The sequence below is a fragment of the Macrobrachium nipponense genome, chromosome 41, assembly GCF_015104395.2.
Source record: "Macrobrachium nipponense isolate FS-2020 chromosome 41, ASM1510439v2, whole genome shotgun sequence".
Lineage (NCBI taxonomy): Eukaryota > Metazoa > Arthropoda > Malacostraca > Decapoda > Palaemonidae > Macrobrachium > Macrobrachium nipponense.
In genome coordinates, this window is record NC_061102.1 from 20107707 (window position 1) to 20132350 (window position 24644).

At 36.0% G+C, this 24644-nt stretch overlaps 2 long non-coding RNA genes across 2 annotated transcripts in view; one reads left to right on the plus strand and one right to left on the minus strand.

Moving 5' to 3' along the window:
- LOC135212572 (uncharacterized) overlaps positions 1–24644 on the plus strand; it is a 157449-nt gene that overhangs the window by 128454 nt on the left and 4351 nt on the right. The gene's annotated exons all lie outside the window — the stretch shown is intronic.
- On the minus strand, positions 12544–17863 carry LOC135212881 (uncharacterized). Its single transcript, XR_010314008.1, has 3 exons — positions 17821–17863; positions 12820–13076; positions 12544–12642 (listed from the first exon to the last, which is right to left on the minus strand). It is a non-coding gene; the product is annotated as an uncharacterized LOC135212881 (long non-coding RNA).

Sequence of the window (24644 nt, forward strand, 5' to 3'; positions counted from 1 at the left end):
ATTGTGCATTTTGTTGGACAATACGTAAACTGTCAATGATACGATTTTTAGAGTTTATTTCCTGCGGCAATAAGTCTTCAAGGGCATTAATATAAAATGTGGTATTATATAATGAAGATTTGTACAGTTTGAATCGGAGAAATCTTGGGTAAACTCCGTTGAGCTGACAATATTCTAGGAAGCTGAGGTCACATTTCGCCTTTTCAATTCTTAAGGTAATTTTCTCATATTTAGCATAACTGAGATCTGGGCCGAGCTGTGTTTTCAAATCATTCCCTTCTCTACTTGTACTTAGGGTACTTGTACTTGTCCTCTCATTATTTGTTTTAAATGTTTCTGTAAATTTTAATTAACATATTTCTTAAAGTTTTAGTCTCTTGTTTGTTTTAAATGTTCTCTAAGGTTTTTAATTAACTTATTAAAATCTTGATATTTTTAGTCTTAATGTATTATTTTACTATGAATTAAATTGTCACAATTTATAATTACAGGCTGAAGATGTACTCTGAAGCAGTATGAAAAGAAACGTTTCCATAATAAAATATTCTTCACTATGTTTGGTGGATTCCTGGACCCTATATATATATATATATATATATATATATATATATATATATATATATATATATACATATATATATATATGTGTGTGTGTGTGTGTATGCTTGCTTGCTTAAAAATCACAGTAAATGCACGTGACTTCATCATATAAGCGAATACCACAGGAAAATTAACGACCAAATACAGAGAATATTTGGCCAGTTCACGAAAATCTCCAGCTGAATCATTTATTCCTTTCTAAAAAATTTACTGTAGAAGAAGAAAAAAATGTTAATTGAATTTTCTTTATGTAACATTCCATAGAAAAGATAGAAATTTCACCTTTTCAGTCTTTCGAAAGTCAACTAACATTGGCTCTTTGTTCATTATTATTCCCATCACCATCAAAATGTTAAATTCTGTTTTTTCTGGGATGTTTCTAAGGGCTCTGCGTGTCTGTAGCCCGCAGTTTATTAACGCTGAGATTAAAACTATTCATGATATTGTCTTGGAACTTAAATACCCAAAGACTTTTGTAGATGTAGCATGGAAAAGAGCTAGGAACACATTTTATTCACCTAATGGCAAACTCGTATATAGTAAGCATAACATTCTCAAATTACCGAATGATGAAAGGTTTTTGAAATTCCTCGACCCCACAGGGAAGTGGAAAAGATGCAGAGAAAGAAGAACATATATAGATACACAAATTAGTATTGGACAAAGTCTTTCATGGAACCAGTTCTACTGAATGGCAATGCATTTACGGCATCTGCTATAGTATTTTCAGACAGCACTGATCTTAGTTTTCTGATTTTAATCTTATCTTCAAAGGAAAATGAAAATGCCATGTTTTATTTATTCCCTTACCTTCTTCGGCCATTAATTACAACAATTAACTCTTGAATGCCATCAGGGTTGTGGAGCGCCTTTAGCGTTACTCCATTGTCGATGACCTATGAGGGACATCTGTTTCATTTGTTCTTTTGGTGGTGATGAATATATCTGGCTTAGATTCTTGGATGCTGAAAGTCCTGGTAACCAGCTATGTACTGAGAAATCGCACAGCCCAGAGGGGTCCGAAGAATTGACGACCAATGTAGCTTTCAAATTTAAAAGTTCAGTAGAGACAAGCAAGCCTCTCGATATATGTATATTATAAGCACACGATGACGGCCCTATGAACGTACCTTCAAACCTGTCGTAACCCTGTGGCTACTCACCAGCATTTTGTGGATTTGTATGACACGAAACTACTTCTGAATAACAATATTAGCCATGGACGTCTATAGGCAGATTGTGGTCACAATCTGCCTTTGTGACCACAATCTGCTTTGAGCGTCACACTCCAGCAGCCTAAATTGAATATATACGAGGTGTCTTTAGAATATATTCTTCCATCCAGCAGAGTAAAACCCGATTGCTGTTTTTTTTTATGTTTAAAATTAGGGTAAGCTGGACTTATGATAGTACGAGTTCTTCCTCCGAAATCAACTCGTAAGTGAAATCACAGTCTGAGGTTACAAAGGCATCTGCACTTGAAAATGGCTCTTTATTAATATGAACAGTACAAAAGAAGCAAATCTCTTCGAGGACACAAGCGCTCAGAAAACTGTAATCATATACATCTTCACACTTTCCCAGTATTACACTGGAATCTACATATAAAATTCACGTTTATATATAATTCTGGTTCATTATACAAGGGCTTACAGATTATGTAGACTATTTAACAAAAACCTGAGTGCAATATTACAGTTAATTACTGCATCTTAATAATAAAAATAATAATAATATACTAATAACAATAATCCACCTTAAACGTACGAATTTGCATTATCGAAGTACTGGCAGTTGTGAGTCTGATAGAGAGGTTTTTATACTTTCGTTTTTTTCTTTTTACAAAAATGTCACGTTACTTATGAGCTATATCTGAGATGTGATAAGTAAGGTATAAATCAAAACTGATAACAAGAGATGGAGGAGTTATCTTCATCAATCAGCATTTCATATCAGCCTCCACAACAGTGACGTCTGTACCCACACTTTCCTACAAAGTACAAGTAAAAGGAAGTATAATATATATAATATATATATAGATATATATATATATTGAATATCGTTCTTTTCACGAAACCTTATAGCATTCACATATTGTTAAAAGTTAATCTTTTTAAAACAGCCCCCCACCATAACCTCCGTAGTTTGTGAATTCAACGTCCTCCATGTTTTGTTCTGTTGAGAAGCCAAAATTGCTTGACTCGAAGGAAGGTTGACTATAACTTCCCAAACCCGCAAAGTCTGAAAGAGACCCGCCGTTTAGTTCATACCCGCTACTGCTCGCGTTTTCATGATTCCTTAATGATTCAGCCGGATTAGAGTCCCTACCATAACCAGGTTCTGGAGACGACCCCAGATATTTTCCGTAATTCTCGAGGCCACTGTCTACGTGAAAGTAAGACCCAGAATCTAATTGATTGTACGAGTTATTAGAGCCTGTTGTAAAGCGTGAACTCTCCATAGTATTTGAGAAATGATTGTGACCGCTGGGTTCGCCAGATGAACCTACGAGCCTGCCGTAACCATCCAAGCCAGATTGGTGCTCGTCAGTTAGTACTAGTTCAGAGCGATCGAAGCCTCTGGATGTACTGTTGGTCCTCTCGGTGCTTTGAAGTGCTCTGGACGCATTGCTGGAACGCCCTCTTTGTCTGAAATTCCCTTGCCAGTCGTCGTTAACTCTGGGATGGCTTCCGCCAGGATATTCACTAGTTTCATTTCTGCCCTGGACCCCCCGGAGAGACCTGTCTCTCGTCTCCTCAGGGCTATATTGGAAAATCACCATGATGCAAACGACTGCAGTAGTTATATAGATGCAAATCTGCAGAGAAAAAACACGATTAGTAATTACCTTTGGGAAATTTTCACGCAAGTTGTTCGAATATTATTCAGAGGATTAAATTCTATCAATATGGTTCGCGGTTATTCAAGCTAACATTAACATTAACATTGTAATTATAAGTTAGATGTATTTTCATACATCTGTTTGCTCCTGCATAAAAACTTCAACCAAAGATACACAAGTATATTCACTTATACAGGCACATACATTTGCAGGAGCAATGGTATTGGAAAAAGCCTAGTGTAAATGTATTCTGAGAGGATTTGATTAAAATGAAAACGAGGCTTCTAGAAAGAGAGTATTGGGCACAGTAATAGAGCATGTGAGTAAATGAAGATGAACCTAGTACAAGGTTCGAAAGCTTTTAATATCCATTAAAGACCATTTACTCACATGCTATATTATTGTGGACCTGCAACCGAAGAGAATATTCGTAGGAAACTAGACCACGATGAAAGGAGAGGGAGAAGTTAGATTCGAACTTGAGTTATTATAGATAATAGACGGAAGATAAATTTGAAGGCAATTTTAGTTGTGGAGGAATGATTCAAAATGTGACTATATGAATGTGGTTATTACAAGTGAGTCTGAAAAGAGAGAATATGGGTGATATTTGAGAAGATGGATGACAGCGAGATGGGATGACGCACTTAAACTGGCAGGTTTGTCAGGAGTGAACAAAATTCAAGGGTGCGGTCCCGGAGTGACTGTAGGCGCGTAGAAAAAAATGAATAAAAGTAGCCAGTGGCAGGATGAGTAACTTGAGAGTGTATGTAAGGGAAACTGAAGATTGTTTGATGTGCATTTCCATGACAGGAGAGTAAACATCCGAAAAATTAGTAAAATATGAACAAGAAATCTAGATGAAAACATAAGTTACATTGCATGGACGTGAATATTACTTTGAAGAGTAACGAGAAACGAAATGTTCCTTCCTCTAGCGCCTCGACCGTGGTCTCAGTCACTCAAGCCGTACTTAATCTGTCACAGTAGGCTATCACCACAATACCACAACTCACGTGCAACTCGCTGTGCGCCTTTCTGTTCTTCACCCTCTCAAATACCTTCTTAGTCCTTAACAGTCACATTGACAAGTATTCTCAACATCACGCATACCCTTTCCACGATAGCATCATTCAGGAGATAGAGAGAGAAAGAGTGTGTGAGTATGTTCGTGTGCACGTGAGTGTAGCTGTGAATCTGATAGTCAGTGACAGTTAATACGCTAGCTAGTAAGTACCACACATTGTCGTGTGCACAGTCTTATTTTTCATATTTGTACAACCAGTGGATTTAAAATATTTACAGACTAAAAATATAAATAATGTAAGATGATCTAATTCTTCGGTAAGAATCAGCAGTCACATTTTCGTTCAAAGCAAAACTTTAAGTAAAAATGTCGAATTTAGATTTTATTTCCTTGTTTTTCTCCTTCCCGTTGATGTTTTGCTTCTTAGGTGACCGAAATTAATTTAATTTGGACGCTAATTTTCAAGCACAATTGCATGCGATATTCGGCATCAGGATTTGTTGCCTGACATATATGTTTTGGTGATAGAAGTCCACTCTCGACTTGGTTCGGAAGTCACGAAAAGCCGTTGGTCCCGTTGCTGAATAACCACTGGTTCCATGCAACGTAAAAACACCATACAAACAAACAATATAGGTATATGTATTTATCTTATAGAGGAAGCAGAGAAAGGACGTTATAGCGAATTATAGGATGTTTCACTCTCGCGTCCTCACATGATATATATAATATATATATATATATATATATATATTATATATATTATATAATATATATATATATAGTATATATTATAATATATATATATATATATATATTATATCACTCACTCCACTGGCTGCCGGGCCTCCAAGGCTCTTTGCCGCCGCTACAATAAGCTTCCAACGACCACGGTCCTGCGCAACATCCCAACAGTCCTCTGGACCATCCACTCCAAGCTTTGTCGTGTCCCTTTATATGTTATCAGAACATCTCATATACGGTGTCTTCCTGGAGGTCGTCTCCCCCCTGGTTGTCCCCTAGTAACCTGGCCTATCAGTCTATCCTTATGATCCCTGGCCACGTGCCCTGCCCACCTCAGTGTTTGAGCCATAATTGTGCTCGGTATCAGGGGTACTTCTGTCTTATGCCTACTTTTCTATTGCCCCATCTCTGCATCAAAGACCGGTCCACATATCCTTCTCAAGATTCCGCTCTCTAACACTTCCAACCTTCGTTCAATATCCTTTGTCAGCCTCCAGGTTTCACAACCATACGTTAAACCACTGCCAACCAAGGTTATTTTTATTGTCTCCGTTTTAACGTTCTTTCTTATATCTATTTTTCTTTGGTTTTTATTTCTTTTTGTTTTTTAATTCCTCTTTTCTTTGGCTACTTTTTTTTTTCCCCTCTCTCTTATTTCTTTTTTCTTCCTCTCCCTTTCACTCTTCATTCCTCTTTTCTTTTTTCTTCTAATAATGGTTGTATAGGCCTTTTCACCTTTGTTCTTGATAAGATATTGCTATTGAGAACTTTGGCTAAAGCCCAACTACATCTGGCTACCGCTGCTATTCTTAGTTTTACCTCTTCCTCTGCTCTATTTTCAGGTGTAAATGTTGATCCAAGGTATTTGAAATTCTCGACAGCTTCCAACTCCATGTTTCCACGCCTGATGTTACCCAGTATCCTCTCTTGCCTTGAAACTTTCAAGATTTTGGTGTTAGCCTCTATTTCCAGGCCAACTTGGTTTGCAGCTTCTCTAAAAATGCTTATTTTAACATCAATTTCTCCATTACCCTGTGGTGTTTATCTCATGGCCCATTCCAGCACTAGGTTAAAAAGAATCGTAGCAAACTGCACACCCCTGCTTTAAACCGCTGTCAACTTGAAAAGGATCTGTTACTTCTCCAACAATACGTACTCTGCCTTTCATATTTCTGTAACTCACTTTTATTAGGCGTATAAGCTTCTCTGGTATTCTGAATTCTCTCAGTATTCTTCACAACGCCTCCCGTTGGATACTGTCACATACCTGTTTAAAATCTATAAAGGCATGCCAAGACTTTTATCATATTCCCCTACTTTGGTCGCACTGTGTCTCTTCAGTTTACAATATGATAGTTTAGGTACAATCTTATATCCAACAGTTAAGCGACAAATGCCTTTATAATTCCTACATTCCGTTCTATCACCAAATTCCAATCACAATTTTTGCCATTGCTCCTTGCTGTCTTTCTCCATACTTTAGCAGTTCTGCGCTAATTTCGTCAAGGCCAACAGACTTATTATTCTGTAGGCGTTTTAATTTATTTCTAGAATTTCCTCTGAGGTTGGATCCTCTTCATCCTCTCCTAATATAATTTCTTCAACAAAGTTCTAAAATGTTCTACTCGTCTCTCTTCAATTTCCTCTCTATTTTCTGAAAGATCGCCATTTCTACTGCGCACCTTTCCTTGTCTGGCCTGGTATCCCTTCCTGAGTTTATTTATACCATATATATATATATATATATATATATATATATATATATATATATATATATATATATATGTGTTTGTGTGCATGCGTGCGTGTGTGTGTGCGCGCAAAAAAGCGCTTGCAAACGCGTGCATGTTAAGATGTCGAGTACATATACTCACATGTGGTCAAGACGACTGAGCAAGCGAAATAGCAGTCACAGTGCAAAGGAGACGGACAGTCACACTGTTTGACAACTACAACAATATTGGAGGACGGCGATCAAGACACGTCTGTATGTGTGGGTTGAGGAGACCGACTTCTTCGACGACCAACGGATTGTGTGCCCGAATACCCTCAACATTTGCTTATAAAGAGGTGACGTGAATCCTAGGCCCCGTGGTTATTCGCGGAATGATGATGCTATCAAGTCACTGGGTTTTTCTTGGTCTGGTTTTCACGAAATCTGAATTGCTCTTCTCTGCTCTTGCTGATAGGAACTTGGGCCTTTCCCCATGATGGCATTCGAGGAAATGCCTTGGTTGTCAATTGGCAGAGGCCAGCGAGACGTGACGAACATGATCTTAACGTTCCCGTTTTGGCCTTTTTGTTTGTTTTGCTTTTATTTTGACAGACTTCGGCTGCCTGTTTGTTGTAAGCAGGTCCTGGTTGTAAACAACTGTAACATAATCTCAAACGAAGGCCAGGAAGACGAACAAACAGGAAAGGTTAAAAAAGAGCGTTGGCCTTAATTCCTTGATATAGGCAAGGCCCGGTTTTCTATAAAGGGACGCTACTGTATAGAAATCTATAAAACATCGGCAGACTAGGATAGGGAAATTATTTAGAATCAGTCACGGTTAAAAATCTAGATATATCTGGACCCTAAATGAAATTTTGGATTTTGTTGTTTTAAACGTTTTCTTATCAGCTCACATTGAAACTGGATTTTTGCAAAGACCAAGAAGCCAACATCACGGATCCCTTGTTACACACACACACACACACACACACACACACGTATATATATATATATATATATATATATATATATATATATATATATATTATATATATATATACATTATATATATCCATGTATGTTATAAATTATATATATAATTATATATATATATATATACACATATATTATAAAATATATATGTATATAATTATATATATATATATATATATATATATATATATATATATATATATATATATATATGTGTGTGTGTGTGTGTGTGTGTGTGTGTGTATGTGTGTGTGTGTGTGTAAAAGGACACCCGTGAACTAGTAGTACCAACTTTGCCTAACGCAACAAGCATCCAGAGGTCAGACTAAGCAGGAAAAAAGACTTGGGCTACTTCTTGGAAAAACGAATCCATTGTTACTCGGCTGACGTGATCCGTGATTTTTTTTCTTTTATGTACTTGGTGGTTAGTAAACATTGGTGAGTTACAGCTGGGCTTCACAAGGAAGCCCAGATGAATAGGTAGGGCAAGGTCTAGAGAATATCTTGAGGTAGGGTTAGAGTCAAGAAAGGCATAATAAAAACAGCGACCCCGACTACGGTTTAAGCTTAGAAGGAATTAGGTAAGTCAAAGCCAGGATGAGAAATGTCAGGGAACTTGCTTTGCGGGCATAATCTTGCTTACCAGAATTCTAATGGAAACTAAAATTCTAATCGAATGTTGTGCGTGCGGTGCCCACTAAGACTTCTACTTTAATTAAGGAATATCCTCAAATCTCAAATGTTTAAATAAACTCAACAAAAAGAGATAGACATTGTTGCTGTAATACAATAAATGCTTCTGTAACGCTGAAAGTGTTGTTGCGCAAATCCACAACTTGCTGGTGGATGGATCATTGTTGTATCCTAATTTAATGTGTGTTTTTAACTTGTTTTACAGACATTTTAGACCAACCAAAAGAGAAATAAGCCAGTACAGTATGAGTTTGCTGGGGGGGAAAAAAAGTTTGGGGGGGGAAAAAAAACAACCACCGGCGATTGGAAGATATACTAGTATAGTTCTCTAATATAATGGCATTCCTATGCATGCAAACACAAGCAATCTTTCTGTTTCTGATATCGTAGTTATTCGATACTCGAAACTGTCGACTGTGCTACTTGGCGATGTGTAACATGTGTTGGACTTGGACTTAGTGAGTCCTGAGTATTTTAAACGATCATCACGTGTTATACGGAACAGAAACAGCAAGTATGAGGAAAACAGAGGAGAAGAAGATGGATGTAGCAGAAATGAGAATGTTGAGATGGATGTCGGGAGTAACAAGGGAAGATATGATTAGAAATGAGTATATAAGAAAGGATCGACAAGGTAGTTGAACTATCAAAGAAAATACAGGAGGGAAGGCTTCGATGGTATGGACACCTGTTACGAAGAGAGGAACATCATGTTGGAAGACATACGATGGAAATGGAAGTGCGTGGTAGAAGGAAGATGGGAAACCAAGAAAGAGATGTCGTGATTGCGTAGGGGAAGATGTTATGGAAAGGCATTATCGAGAACGATGCACAGGACAGAAATCGACGGAGACGACTCGTTCACAACGGCGACCCCCATATAAAAATGGGTTAAGGCTGGGAAGAAGAAGAAGATCACGTGCTCAGGGGCTGACCGAGAACCGAAACACATCGATTTGGCCATTGGCATTGGGCCTTGGTTAAGTCGGAGCACGAAGATCTACAAGGGTAGTCAGATGGCGCCCGCGTTTAGCTTCTGGTCGACTCTGTTGTGATGCTATTAGGCTCTTGAGTCCCGTCCCTATAGCCCACGACCAGTTGGTCTTCTATGACGATGGCAAAGAGAGTGGATTAATTTAAGCAATGCGGATAAGCCAAGCAATTGCTCTGTCTGCGGGTGCAATAACACCAGTAAAAAAGAAAAAAACGCAACTGAAACGTATACGATATTACCGACTTCTACACGAAAGTCTTTCAAAGCAACGCTTGGTTAATTTATGTCCTGGGCTGACATCATCGATGTAAACGAAGAATGCAGTAAACGAAGATTGCAGTGTTATGTTCGGTCCGTTTTACCAATTAGGACTGCAGAGATGATCTTCATTTCTTTCTGTTTGCGGTTGATATGTTAAAAGCACAACGAACCATTAGATATGGTGCGTTCCATCTATATTTACCTCAAACTATATTGTTTAAATGTTTTCTTTTTATTTTCTCCCGTTATGTAGCTTCCCAGCAAACACACAAGTTATTGGTCTTACATTGACCCATTGCCGGAGATCCAGACTTTCGGTGGCATTGGTACAAATGATCAGTAGCATCGGTCCAATTCATATCCATTATCCGTTTGCACACCGGGCCTTAATGGAACTGTGTTGTAAGAATGTTGGGACAATACATGCAATCCATAATCACGCCAATGCGTGTGTTTGGACCAGTAATGAAACACTCTGGACTACCAAACTTTCCTATTTTGGGCAGATACTGGTACGATTACCAGTATCCAATTTATGTTTCATTATGGATTGCCAGATAATTCCAATGCATGATATGAAAGAATTAAATGTGATATCTATGTCATCACTCTGCTGTATCTAAAGTTTGAAAATAAACTATACAATGAAAAAACTGAATCCTTGGCATTTTGTTCATTGGTCTTAGACATGTGATCGAACCCACTGGAAGAAATGTTAGAAGCTCGATCTCCTTACTTTACTTTTTATCAGCACTATAGTTACAAAATTCATAAAACATTGTATAGTTTATTTTCAAACTTTAGCTACAACAGGGTGATGTACATAGATATAAAACATTTCTTTCATAGTCTTCGGACAAAATGTATACCCTTATGTATCTGTATGTTGCAATATTCATCTAAATTTATTTTGATAAAGTAGTATAGGGTGATGTGGCAAGTATTTAGGTATTGACAAAATTATTTTTGAAAATAATTTAAACACTTTTATGCAAACTATTCAGTCAATAGAAACAAATCAATACTCTTTTAAAAACTGTTCTGTGATAAAGTATTGTGGCTGTCATGTAAACAATAATTTCAATAAATGCGTAAACACATAAAAAAAATGGGATTCCATTATACTGGTGTTTAACATCAAAATACATAGTCACAATTAAATTTTTATTAGAAGGCAAAAAAATGGTTAACAAAACAGTTGCAGTAACTAGTACCATATATATACATGAAACACCCACTGCATTCTCTATACTACATAAACTCTCCTTAATTGTTTAATATATCTGATTTCTATATACAATATTTTACAAAAGCTAGCTGATGATATAGTCAAGGAAATTATAAATATTTCATGGATTACAGTCTAATGTTTGTTGTGACTTTTGTGCAAGATGGTACATCCATTTATTAAAAAAAAAAAGTAATGCAGGAACACAAATTGCCATTCATTAAGTACAGCAATGTATGTAAGAGATAAATGGATGTAGCATCTTGCATGAAGTCACAACAAAACATTAGACAGAAAGAATGATACGTCTCTACATAAAATTATTCATTTAAACATAATAAAAATTATTTATTTAAATATAAAAATCTAATCAAAAGACTGACAATAATAAGATAAATTTGAGTGATAAACAAATTACATGAATATTTATAATTTCCTGACAACAGTCAGCAAAAGTGCTCTATATCATATTCCTTCAGGATCCCCACCAGAATTAGGTTGAGATGAATTGGGATTCTCATCTTGACTTAGCTGACTGCACAAGTCTTTTGGTCTTTTCCTTCCCAAGTATCTGTCACATTGGCATTCTTAGATAAATCATCAGAGTTTTCCCCCCTACTTCAGTTTCATAGTTTGATAAGTTGTGTCTTGTTCACCAGAATATCTGAAAAGGATAATCAATATTAGTAAATTGCATATCTGCAGTACTACACAGTCAACAATATAAAAGCCTTTATATTCAGTTACTTATACCACTATTATTACAATTTGAGTTAAAATCAAAATAAGTTAGAAAAGCATAAGACCTCTGAACCCAAGGGGTCGAGTAGGAAAAGTAACCCTATACAGGAAGGTAAAAGTGGACAAGAAAAAAATGGTGCAACTTTGTGTACTCTCAAGCAAGTGAACTCAAATCCAAGACAGTGGAAGACATTGGTACAGAGGCTATGGCAGTATCCAACTTTAGAAGTTTTGATGTCAAAGTATTAATTCATTTAAAGGGTTAACAATTAAGGTTTAAGTCATTTTTAACTTTGTGGGATTTGATTTTGGTGTTAACCCCTGCCAAGGCTAAATGATAATGGCACTTATGGTTTCTGTGCTTTAACATTACACTGCACTTTTATAATGGATTACTTTGCATTACTTTTAAACGTTACTGAATGTGTGGATGAAATACAAATGCAACTCTATGTTTGAAGGTTTCACATACAGTACTTATATTTTGACTATCTACCAGCATCCATGGCACTTCACTGCATCTGCATCCCCATCTAAAAGCTAGCAATAGGCAGTTCTACAAAGTGCCAATTTACACACTGCAAAAGCCATACCCTACACCTAACAGCATTATACAGCACTCACTTATTATAATTCCACACAATGTCGTGTTTCTTGAACCCCTTTCTTGCATGTATTTTTTCGTCTTCCAGCCAAGACGAACTTTCCCAGTTGAACTCATACTGGAGTCCACTTGTCATGCAGAAGTCAATCATGGTTTTTGACTGCTGACGGTTGCTCCCCCAAGAATCTAGAGTCTATGTACCTAGAAATAACATTCAATAGAGTGGTTATAACGAAAGTTTTTTGATAATATTAGTAATGAAATCATTCTACATACTATGGCCTTTTCTTATCTTTAGTAATGTCAAAGTAAAAGTTTTCAGTACTGAAGCATAATAAACATCATTGTGCATATCACGGTAACTGACATGTAGCTTACCAGTGACTTTCTAAGGGGACTGTCCCCATTTATCTGTTGTTCAAAGTCCTCAAAGTCTACATATCTTTGTATTGGTAGCAATCCGTCCAGCAGGGATAAATCAGGTCCAGTGGGTGCAGCAGCCTGAGTTTGTTTCAAATGTTCGATGGTACCTATCATTATTTCTAGTGACTTCTGCTGATCTTGCACCCTACTTTCCAATTTTGTCATTGTCATCACAAGAGGTCGCATCACTTCCACCATAAGAGGTCGCAAGACTGAAAAAGAAATCAATATTTTCCAATATCTAAACAGAAGTGTGTTAATTTTAAATGTAGTTAGGCACACAAATCTCTTTTACATAAATACGCTTCACCAACACAGGAAATAAAAGCTGATTTTAATTGGTTGGACACAGGTACCATCTGATTTACAATATTCAGTTTACTGAAAAATTGAGGAAACTGTCAACAGATACTCTTTGGAAATCTGTATAAGCAAAAAGAAAAAAGGTTGATAGCCCCACACACACACACAGATTGCCAAGCAATTAGTAAGCTAGGAGAAGACAATATTTTCTTCACATCCATCGTTGCTAAAAATTTCACCACTAGTTGCCTGGTATGTGAATTATTTTCTACAGTAGCTTTTTTATTTCCCATGCAAAGTTCTCTATAGTCCTTAAATTTTCTTTTGCATGACGATTCAAGGTCCATGTACTTGCCATAATGAACAATCCCCAGCTTCACAATTCTTGAACATACAGGGACCTGAGACAGAAAAATATCAAGATATGGTGTGGGAAAGCTTTATTTTTGGCTTGTTGTCCTAATTGAAAGTGGGTACCAATTTTATGATGGCAAAGCAACTAGTGGGAGGTGTGATGTAAATTAATTAGCAGAGGGAGAAAATCAGATCTGTTGAAATTGTAAGGTACAGTTGTGTTGGTGGAGATATCCAGCCAGGTCAGGGAAACAAACATGGTGGAAGGTGGAAAACAACAGGTCATGGAAATTGAAGTCGGAATGAATTCCAGAAAAGGCCAAAGTAAAAGAAGCAATAGATAAAACTCTAGAGGAGTGACGTCTCCTGTTAGACATCAAAGAATGTTCAAAAGGTCGGCCTCATGACAACAGTAAGCTAATAGATTCAGACCACGACGATGATTTTTTAGCTACATCCACCCACAAGGAATCGACAAGTGATAGGAAGGAGTCATGCCCATGTGGGCAATTGCAAGGTCCAGCTAGGTCCAGAAGACGAAAGCCAAGTGTGATAAATGCAAAAAATTGTTCTGCACAGGCCTAACAAGCCTCAAATGAAGAATTTCTTGAGGTCGATAAACAAAAATGACAGAAAAGGAAAAAAAGGAAAACCTAGATTGGTATTGCAGTTACTCAAAGAAGATTGCAGATCATACAAAGAGAAATTAGAAAAAGCAATTGAAGAAACTGAGAAATTGCTGAAAACAAGCTTATATAGGTATTGCATGAGATGCTAAGAGAAAGAAAAAACACTAGTGTTTTTGTATAGAATGTAATGGAGGGTACAGGCAAAAAGGGTCAATAAGTCAGGATGAGGAAATTGCTATGAGAAAGGATAGAGGAAAAATCCCAGATCACCACAAGAATTTTGGAAAATATGGTGTTGAATGGAATAAAAAGTGCAGAGAAAGAAAAAAAAGGAGAATAAATCAATTGGTGAACTAAAGTTACTCAAAGAAGATTGCAGATCATACAAAGAAAAATTAGAAAAAGCAATTGGAGAAACAGAGAAATTGCAGAAAACATGACGGTCAGCAATCAATGGAGCTTCATGGAAGACCTGAAAACCCTAAATGAAAACCTAGTGAAGAATATGGAAAACAAACAAGGTACAATCACGGAAAGGGACCATTAAAAATAATGTTCAAGACTAGAGAGTAACTCACCTAACCCTGACAACAAGCAATGCTTGAATAGCGAAGCCCTGAACAGGGACCACGATTAACAGAGGGGTTGGGAAAATCAAAGTGCACCCTAAAGATAAGGATAAGCTAAACAAGAGCAAGTGCAGGTTCTTTACGACAGGAAAGTGCAAGAAAGGAGACTGTTGTGAGTTCCTGCGCTTACGACAGGAAAGTGCAAAGAAAGGAGAGACTTGTGAGTACCTGCACTTACGACAGAAAAGTGCAAGAAAGGAGACTCTTGTGAGTACCAGCACAAGTGGAAAAGCAGAATTTATAAAAGATCCCAGAACAGGCATGGGCAGAAAAAGAGGTAAACCAAAGGACGTATATAAGTTCTACAAAGAGGGTTATATTGTGAATATGACAGGAACTGACACAGAGTAAATACAGCCACAGAGTCATTAGCCAGAATAGGACTATAGTACGACAATATTAGTAGACCAAAGATGAGAATGTAAGCGTTTCAAAGAGGGGCACTGCAAATATGTAGAAAACTGTAAATAGAGTTTCACAGAATCAGAAGCCAAAATAGGGCTATAATAAATGGAAAGGCAAGGTACCAAGAAATAAGACATGTTGACTATGAGCCAGAATAAAAGAGCAAGCAGAGATGAGGATGAGCAGTATATGTGCAGGTTTAAAAAAAAAAAAAGAAGCAATCAAAGAAATAGCAGAAGAGCAATTAAGAGCCCTTTATGGACAATTTTGGACAAATGGCTCGGTGAATACATGTATCAAATATATAGAAATAAATGGAATGAGATATGCCAAAAAAGGTACCAAGAAATGAAACACGTTGACTATGAACCAGAATAAAGAGCAAGCAGAGATCAGGATGAGCAGTATATGTGCAGTTTTCAAAACAAAGATCAAAGAAATAGTAGAAGAGCAATTAAGAGCCCCTTATGGACAATGTTGGACACTGAATTAAAATACAGGTAGTTGTTCAAGTTACAATAATTTGTCCTATGATAATCCGATTTTACGATGGGGTTAACAATTAATACTGATACGACAATATTTTGAAATTATTTTAAAATTTCACTCACAATGGACGCAGCAGCAGATGTACAACTCAGGGAGCGAGAGACCAAACAATTACAATAGCCTAAATTTATCCCGTCTTCTAGTTAAAAAAGTCTGAAAACAGCAAAAGAGAATGATGAAGGTATTGTTTTAACGTTATAATTGTGTAAATGTAAATGTGTAGTCATGAACAACCGAATGATAGTAAGCAATTACCGCAGTCATGTTATAAATGGTGATATGTAGCATAGGAATGATGTTTTTATTTTTGCATACAAACAAAAAAAAAAAAAGAAAAAAAAAAAAAAAAAAAAAAAACCAAAAAAAAAAAAAAAAAAAAAAAAAAAAAAAAGAAAAAAAAAAAAAAAAAAAAAAAGAAAGTTTATTTGCTATAGATCAAAGCCTAGCAAGGAAATATACTGCTAATGACTATCATGCAATAGCAACAAGGATAAAACTCCTGTAAACTTGTGCCATCGAACACAACCATAGATAAAATTGTGCCATCGAACACAACTGTAGATAAAATTGAGAGAAAATCATTTTTTTTTTTTTTTTTTATCAAAACTATTGGGCTTGAAATAACACATTTTACCAGTTTTTTTTGACCAATAAAAAGATAACGCAAAGCTTGTATTACGCTGAAAACCAAGTGAAAAATAGTGAATGGAATCATGTAATTTTATTTTACACAAAAAAAAATGCCCCTGATGCAATCTTTTATGAAAAAAATAATTTAGTTCACAACAAATGTATTCAAGTCATATTTCAACTTAAACACGTTGTCTAACGAAAAATGACCTTGTCTCATATAAGTAAATATCTGGAAATTCATTTATGCTAACTAGAAGCTAGAAAATTTGCTCATAATTGAGTTAGGGTAAAAAACCGCATGGTACAGGGGTGGACCATGTACGATTCAATGTGTAACAACCCCAAGAAAAGTTACATTATAACGCGTCCTGACACCGGAGTAGAGGTCTTTAGCTCCGTTTCTCACCAACAACAAGTTGCGTCTGATGCCCACCTCCGATGTCAGGACGCGTTATAATGTACTTTTCTTGGGGTTGTACACATTGATCGTACATGGTCCACCCCTGTACCATGCGGTTTTTTACCCTAAATATGGCAAAATAAACTTGTATGGGCCACCAACTGATTTCTAAATCAAAACATTGACCACTACCTTTAAGTTAGTATTTTATAATGCAATACATAATACAAGGATACCTACAATATTATTGGTACAGTGAAGTGGTGTAGAACTTATTTCATAATATATGCAGCCATCAGCAGCCTGACATCACTCAATTGTACAGATGTCTGACTGATTCTCGTTTTGTCCAATTTTTTTTCTACTAATATATCATAGTCAGAATGCACCGAACCTCCAGAATTGGCTTATATCAATTAATAAATTACTATACCGCATGTGAATATAGAGAATACTGTAGGCTACGCTACTGTATTCGTATGTCTACACTAGGCCAACACTTAATTTTATTCAATTACTTCGTACTGAATTTTCATAAGCACACATAGCCTACATTGAACCTAGAAATATGCTGAAACTAATAAGTTATTATGCTGTATACCTATGTATAAAGTAGTGTAGGCTAGCTACCCTATATGTAGAGATGGTGCAAATTACCCTAGTGTAGGCTAGGGTTTATTCGAGATATGATTTTCCATAAGTAGGAGAATACCTGTAAACAGTTTTAAGTACTAACAAAGTTAAACTGAATAATGAGTAAAACTAACAAGGAAATAAAAAGCTTAGGATCCAGGAACTAGTAGTTTTCCTAGAATGCCACTCATGACCTATCCAGAACTTGCCTATCCAATCTTGTTTAGGGTTCCGTGCCCTGACCTGGCTTTAGGGGCATCTGGAGTCTGGAACAACCCCGCTCTAATAACACAACTAGTAGCTACCATTCCGAGGTTGTCCTACTCTTAAAGAATTTAGCTTATACTTGTTCCTCTTGATAGCCAACCCACATACCTAGTAGCTAAACACATGAACCTAATATGCAAACCTTGCTACTCACAATTGTCTTACAAAGCACGTTTGTTCTTCTTGGTGATGATTTTTGCGCCTGCAGAATGGTCAGCAGTAGTGCTCTTCAGAGACGGGAAAATTTCATGGTAAATTTAAATTTGACCTCAGCCAGTTCCACTGAGTGTAGTAGTAGTAGTAGGCGGTGTTTTGTCTTTGAAACGGCTCCTCCCTTGCTTGTTGTTATTCCTCCTTTGTTTATGTAAGGTATCTGTACATCTATATAACTATTTCATTCATCTTGTGTTTGGTAAAGTTTTTTCTCTCTGTAATGCCATAGTTCTGTTTTTTTTAATTCTTTCCTATTTTCAAAGGTCTACAAATAAAGCAAAAAGTATATTCCTCTTCATAGTGTCTTGGAATGTTTCAAATGAGTAGGTTTAACATAATTTCAAATTTGGCAAACATAAGAAAAATGTGCTAAAAAATATGCTAAGTGAAAAACAAATGCCAAATCAAAATTTTGGATACCAATTATGTTTGAGAAGTAACACCAAATCCACATATATTGTATATGTATGTGGCACTTTTCAAACCAGATTGACATCCAAAATTTCTATTTGGCACATTGGTTTTTTATTTTGACATATTGTTGGTGTATTTGCTTGTTTTCCAAATTTGATATATACACACATATATATATATATATATATATATTAATAAGATATATATATATATATATATATATATATATATATATATTTATATATATATATATATATATATATATATATATAGTTTATATATATATATATTATATATATATATATATATATATATATATATATATATAGATAATATATGTGTGTGTGTGTGTGTGTGTAATAAATATATATTATATATATATATATATATATATATATATATATATATAGTATATATATATATATATATATATATATATATATATATATATATATATATATAATATATATATATATATATATATATATATGTAATAATATATATATTATATATATATATATATATATATATATATATATATATTTATATATATATATATATATATATATATATATAATATATATATCTATGTATATATATATATATTTAAATGGTTATCAATATTGTCTTGAGGATTTTTTTTTTTTTTTTTTGCTGATATCAAATATATTTTTTAAAGTCGCTTCAAAGATCCAACTGTATTGTTTATGAATCGAACCACAGTTGGGTATCCAACACTGGAAAAGAGATAATCAAACCAAAATGGGGTATCCAGTGTTATCCAACATTGGAAATGCAGTATTATTTTGGTAATGGGTCCAATTCAGTTATTCCATTATCCATTAATATAGTTGGATTTCCTCAATAATCCAGAATTGGTCCAATACATCTGTGTTTGCTGGGTTGTTTTAAGTAATCAAGAATAAAGGACCTTAAACCAAACACTTTAGATGAAATAAAATTCAGCATTCTTAAATATTAGTTATGATTATCATTTTTATGATTATGAGCACTTTCCGTCTTATAGGACTAACACGAACATAATAGAAAGTACACTATAATAATTATATTATGCTCTTGAATGCAATTGAAAACAGGATTGAAAGGAGTTTAATGCCATATGTCATAGTGTATTAAATACACCATAGATCTTTACCAAACAATACAGTAATATTTTCTCTCTCTCTCTCTCTCTCTCTCTCTCTCTCTCTCTCTCTCTCTCTCTCTCTTTTAAGGAACATATACCCAGTTACAGTTCATTTATGTAAGAGGTATTATTATTATTATTATTATTATTATTATCATTATTATTATTATTATTATTATTATTATTATTTTGGAAGGAGACCCTCTTTTAAACAAATTCTGTTGAATAAAATGGCAGAATTCAGCGAATTAATCTTATATATTATCTTTTCTATTTTTCTTATTACTCACTTTTCTGGCTCAGCGATACTTCGCAATAATTGGCTAATATTCATATTGGGCATAATGCTGAAAGTGGGTATTTTTATTCAGAACAGGGTTTGGGTTTATTAATCCGAGACTGGTATTATTAGTATACTGGTATTATCAGAATACTGGTATATGGGAAGGCGTTCCTCTGGTCCAGATCCACGGTGAATTATTATTATTATTATTATTATTATTATTATTATTATTATTATTAATTATATTATTATTATTATTATTATTATTAAGTTATTAATTTTTATTTTTATTTTTCTTGCTCTATCACAGTCCTCCAATTCGACTGGGTGGTATTTATAGTGTGGGATTCCGGGTTGCATCCTGCCTCCTTAGGAGTCCATCACTTTTCTTACTATGTGCGCCGTTTCTAGGATCACACTCTTCTGCATGAGTCCTGGAGCTACTCCAGCCCTCTAGGTTTTTCTAGATTCCTTTTCAGGGATCTAGGGATCGTGCCTAGTGCTCCTATGATTATGGGTACGATTTCCACTGGCATATCTTGATACTTACCCATTTTTTCCCTCTCTTTCTCTTCAATTCTGGTGTCCCATGGTATTGCGACATCAATGAGTGATACTTTCTTCTTGACTTTGTCAATCAACGTCACGTCTGGTCTATTTGCACGTATCACCTTATCCGTTCTGATACCATAGTCCCAGAGGATCTTTGCCTGATCGTTTTCTATCACTCCTCAGGTTGGTGCTCGTACACTTATACTGCAAGGTAGCTGATGTTTCTTGCACAGGCTCCAGTGGAGGCTTTTGCCACTGAATCATGCCTCTTTTTGTACTGGTTCTGTGCAAGTGCCGGGCATTCGCTTGCTATGTGGTTTATGGTTTCATTTATCGTATTGCACTTCCTACATATGGGAGAGATGTTATTTCCGTCTATCGTTCTTTGAACATATCTGGTTCTTAGGGCCAGATCTTGTGCCGCTGTTATCATTCCTTCAGTTTCCTTCTTGAGCTCTCCCCTCTGTAGCCATTGCCAATTGTCATCGCTGGCTAGTTCTTTAGTCTGTCTCCATGTATTGTCCGTGCATTGGTTTGTTGTGCCACCGTCCTCTGTTCTGTCTGTCATTCTCCTGTCCGTATATTTCTGGGTCTTCGTCTACTTTTATTAGTCCTTCTTCCCATGCACTCTTTAGCCACTCGTCTTCACTGGTTTTCAGATATTGCCCCAGTGCTCTGTTCTCGATGTTGACGCAGTCCTCTATACTTAGTAGTCCTCTCCCTCCTTCCTTTCGTGTTATGTATAGTCTGTCCGTATTTGCTCTTGGGTGTATTGCTTTGTGTATTGTCATATGTTTCCTGGTTTTCTGATCTATGCTGCGGAGTTCTGCCTTCGTCCATTCCACTATTCCTTGCGCTGTATCTGATTACTGGCACTGCCCATGTGGTTTATGGCTTTTATCATATTTTTCCGGCGTTGAGTTTTGACTTGAGTATCGCCTTGAGTCTCTGCTATATTCTTTTCCTAATCTTGTCCCCCCTTCATCTCTTGGTGTTTATATATCCCCTCCTTCCATTATTCCCAGGCATTTGTATCCTGTCTCATCTATGTGTTTGATGTTGCTCCATCTGGTAGCTCTATTCCTTCAGTTCTCTTTACTTTGCCTTTTTGTATGTTGACTAAGGCGCATTTTTCTATTCCAAACTCCATCCTGAGTCCCCAGACACCAATCCTTACAGTCTGGATTAGGTATCTATTTCCTTGATGCTCTTACCATACAGCTTGATGTCGTCCATGAACATCAGATGGTTGATTCTGTTGCCTCTTTTTTTGAGTTGGTACCCGGCATCCATCTTCTGTAGTACTTTTGTCATGGGAATCATGGCTACTACGAAGAGTAGTGGGGACAGTGAGTCGCCCTGGAAGATCCCTCTCCTGATATTAACCACTGCTAGTCTATTCCAGAGCTTGTAAGTATTGTATTCCAGTTGCGCATTGTAGTTTTTGAGGAGCTGATGTGTTTTCCTGTTTTTCCTCTGCCCCATATATTTTCAGGCATTCTATTAGCCATGTGTGTGGTATCATGTCGAATGCTTTCTTATAGTCTATCCATGCCATGCTTCAGGTTTGGTTTCCTGTTCTCACCTACTGTTATCTTCATTAAACGCCATTTTGATCTATCAGGACGGGGCCTGTCTTTTGTAGCCCCTACACTTCCTCCTGCAGCCTTTCTGTAGGTGGGAGATGGTGTTTGTCTCCTCTAGTAATTGTATAGCCTTTCACTGATGATACCTTCCACATTATTGGTAGGCAGGTGATAGGCCTGTAGTTACTGGCTATACTTCCCTTACTCTTGTCTTTTTGTACTAAGGATGTTCTTCCTGTGGTCATCCATTTGGGTGCATGGTGATTTGAGATACAATGCTGGAGTTGTTCTGCTATTCGTGGGTGTAGGGCCTTGAAGTTTTTGAGCCAGTATCCATGGACTTCATCGGGACCTGGGGCTTTCCAGTTTGGCATTTTCTTTAGTTGGTGTCTGACTGTGTCTGTCGTGATCTCAGTGAATCTTTGTTTTATTCTCCCTGTTTCTTCTTCCTTGACTTCCTTATTTTATTATTATTATTATTATTATTATTATTATATTATTATTATTATTATTATTATTATTATTATTATTATTTTATTATTATTATTATTCCAAGGGCCATGTAGCAGCTATAAATCAAGTTATTTACAGATGCACATTTTCAAAATAATAGTAACAATAATTTACTTCATGGGTCTTGACCTCATAAATCCAGTGGTTGTTTAGTCAGTGAAAGAGAGAGAGAGAGAGAGAGAGAGAGAGAGAGAGAGAGAGAGAGAGAGAGAGAGAGAGAGAGAGAGAGAGAGAATTTTTTTTTTAACTGTATCCCAAAAAGATATATAAAGCATATATGCTTTTCTGGCAGTCTTTCTTTTACTTTCGTCAAGTGATAATGCGCCTGTCTCAATTATATCTTCCTAGAAGTTCACTCTCGACTGTGGTTCGGAAGTCATGTAAAGCCGTTGGTCCCGTTACTGAATAGTCACTGGTTCCATGCAACGTAAAAACACCATATAAACAAAATAAGTACTCCTTATCTTCAGGGTTGAAGCCTCCAAAGGACAAACAGAAAATTTTAAACCAAGTTGTTTGAATTTCTTTATGCATAAGACGACAGCTGTTTTCAACCATTAGCCATTAATACAAGAGATCTCATTACATTGTTTATGTTGCTGTGTTCATTGTTTGTATGGCATATTCATTATATAGTATATTATACACACACACGCACACACATATATATATTATTATTTATTTATACGTATCGTCAATTCAGGTCTCGCGTTTTGCGAACTAGTATCTGCTGAATATGAACTCGGAACAAACATAAAAACAAAGAGCATTTGCGTCAGAGCGGCCGAAAGCAACTGCCGTTGCTTTTTTTTTTTTCAATCGTCAATTGGCCTGCTTAATCAAGGATGGCTTCTTGAACAGAGTAATACAGTGTCTTGCAGCTTTCTGATTCATAATTGTAGGAGACGGTGGAAAGTAAGATGTAGAATGAGAATATGAACGGAGGTACAGTAAAAGGTATGAAATGGGTTGCAGCTAAGGGCCGAAGGGACGCTGCTATAAGAACCTTAAGTAATGACTACCCACAGTGCACTGCATAAGGTACACTGACGGCGCTATCCTCCTACAGGGAACATACATTTTATTGACCCAAATAAAATGAGGTTTGGGACTTTCACCGCTTTATAAAGATAGACTCTCGTTTGATGGCCTTCAGTTGAAAAACGTTGAGTGTGGTCGGTACATTCGTAATTGGACAAGTGCTATTTGTTATCTCTCTTGCTTGATTCGCTTTTAGTCTTGGATTCTTTAGTGATGCTTTTGGTCAATATTTGAACGTTGCTCTGTTATTCTGTCATGGTCAGTTCCACTTGCTTTACTCTGATGGGATTGACCCTATTACTTCTTTTTGAGATCTAGATACAGTAACAGAAATTACAAATTGACCCTATTAAATTTTTTTATTTGAGACGTAGTAGATACACTAACATCGAAATTTTGAGTCTTTGACATATAACTGAACTAATCTGTTGTCATGGTTGTCACGTTACTCTGCAATACATTCGTTTTTTTTTATTTAACATGAAAACAATGCACAATACAGCAACTTGTCATATAGACTAAATTTTTTTTCTCTCTCTCTCTCCAAGTAAAATTTTATATTTAAGGATTGTCGTGAAGAAAAGTATCTATACATCTGCGAGGGAACTTTGAAAAGAGGTTTTCACCCTTGTGTGTGTTTCTTAAAGGACACCTTAAAACGCTGTTTACAGGACCTCATGAAACTCCAAACATCTATTCATCAAGCCGAGATCTAAAGAATATTTTTTAGACCTCTCAGTAAAGCACGTCAAAATTTTTAACTTGGGAGATGTAGCTACAGTAGCGAGAGGATTTGCATGACCAAGAAACGCTACAAAAAGGCATTTGCCAAGTTTTCGCTTGAAATCTGTTTGTCAGTGCTTGGATGAATGAATGATATTATGGTGACATTTACATAAATTTAAAGGCCATATCACTGAAATATATTTTCAACATCAATGGCACTTGGAACTGTAGTCATAGCAAAAGAAGGTCATTCTTGCAGGCTACCTGCTTCTGAAAATGTACTCCGAAGATCTTTGATATGGTGTACGCGTTCATTTCCCTTTTATATTTTTTGGCCAACTTTGTCAAAGAAGTGTAGGAATAGGAATGTTTTCAATTCCTTACAACAGTCTGAGGTCGGTTTTTTTCAAAGGCTTTATAGTATCACTGACAATTCTCTTTCGACGCATTGATTATCCCCCCGCATTTCAAGACCCCATACAATAATAAAACCTTACACTCAC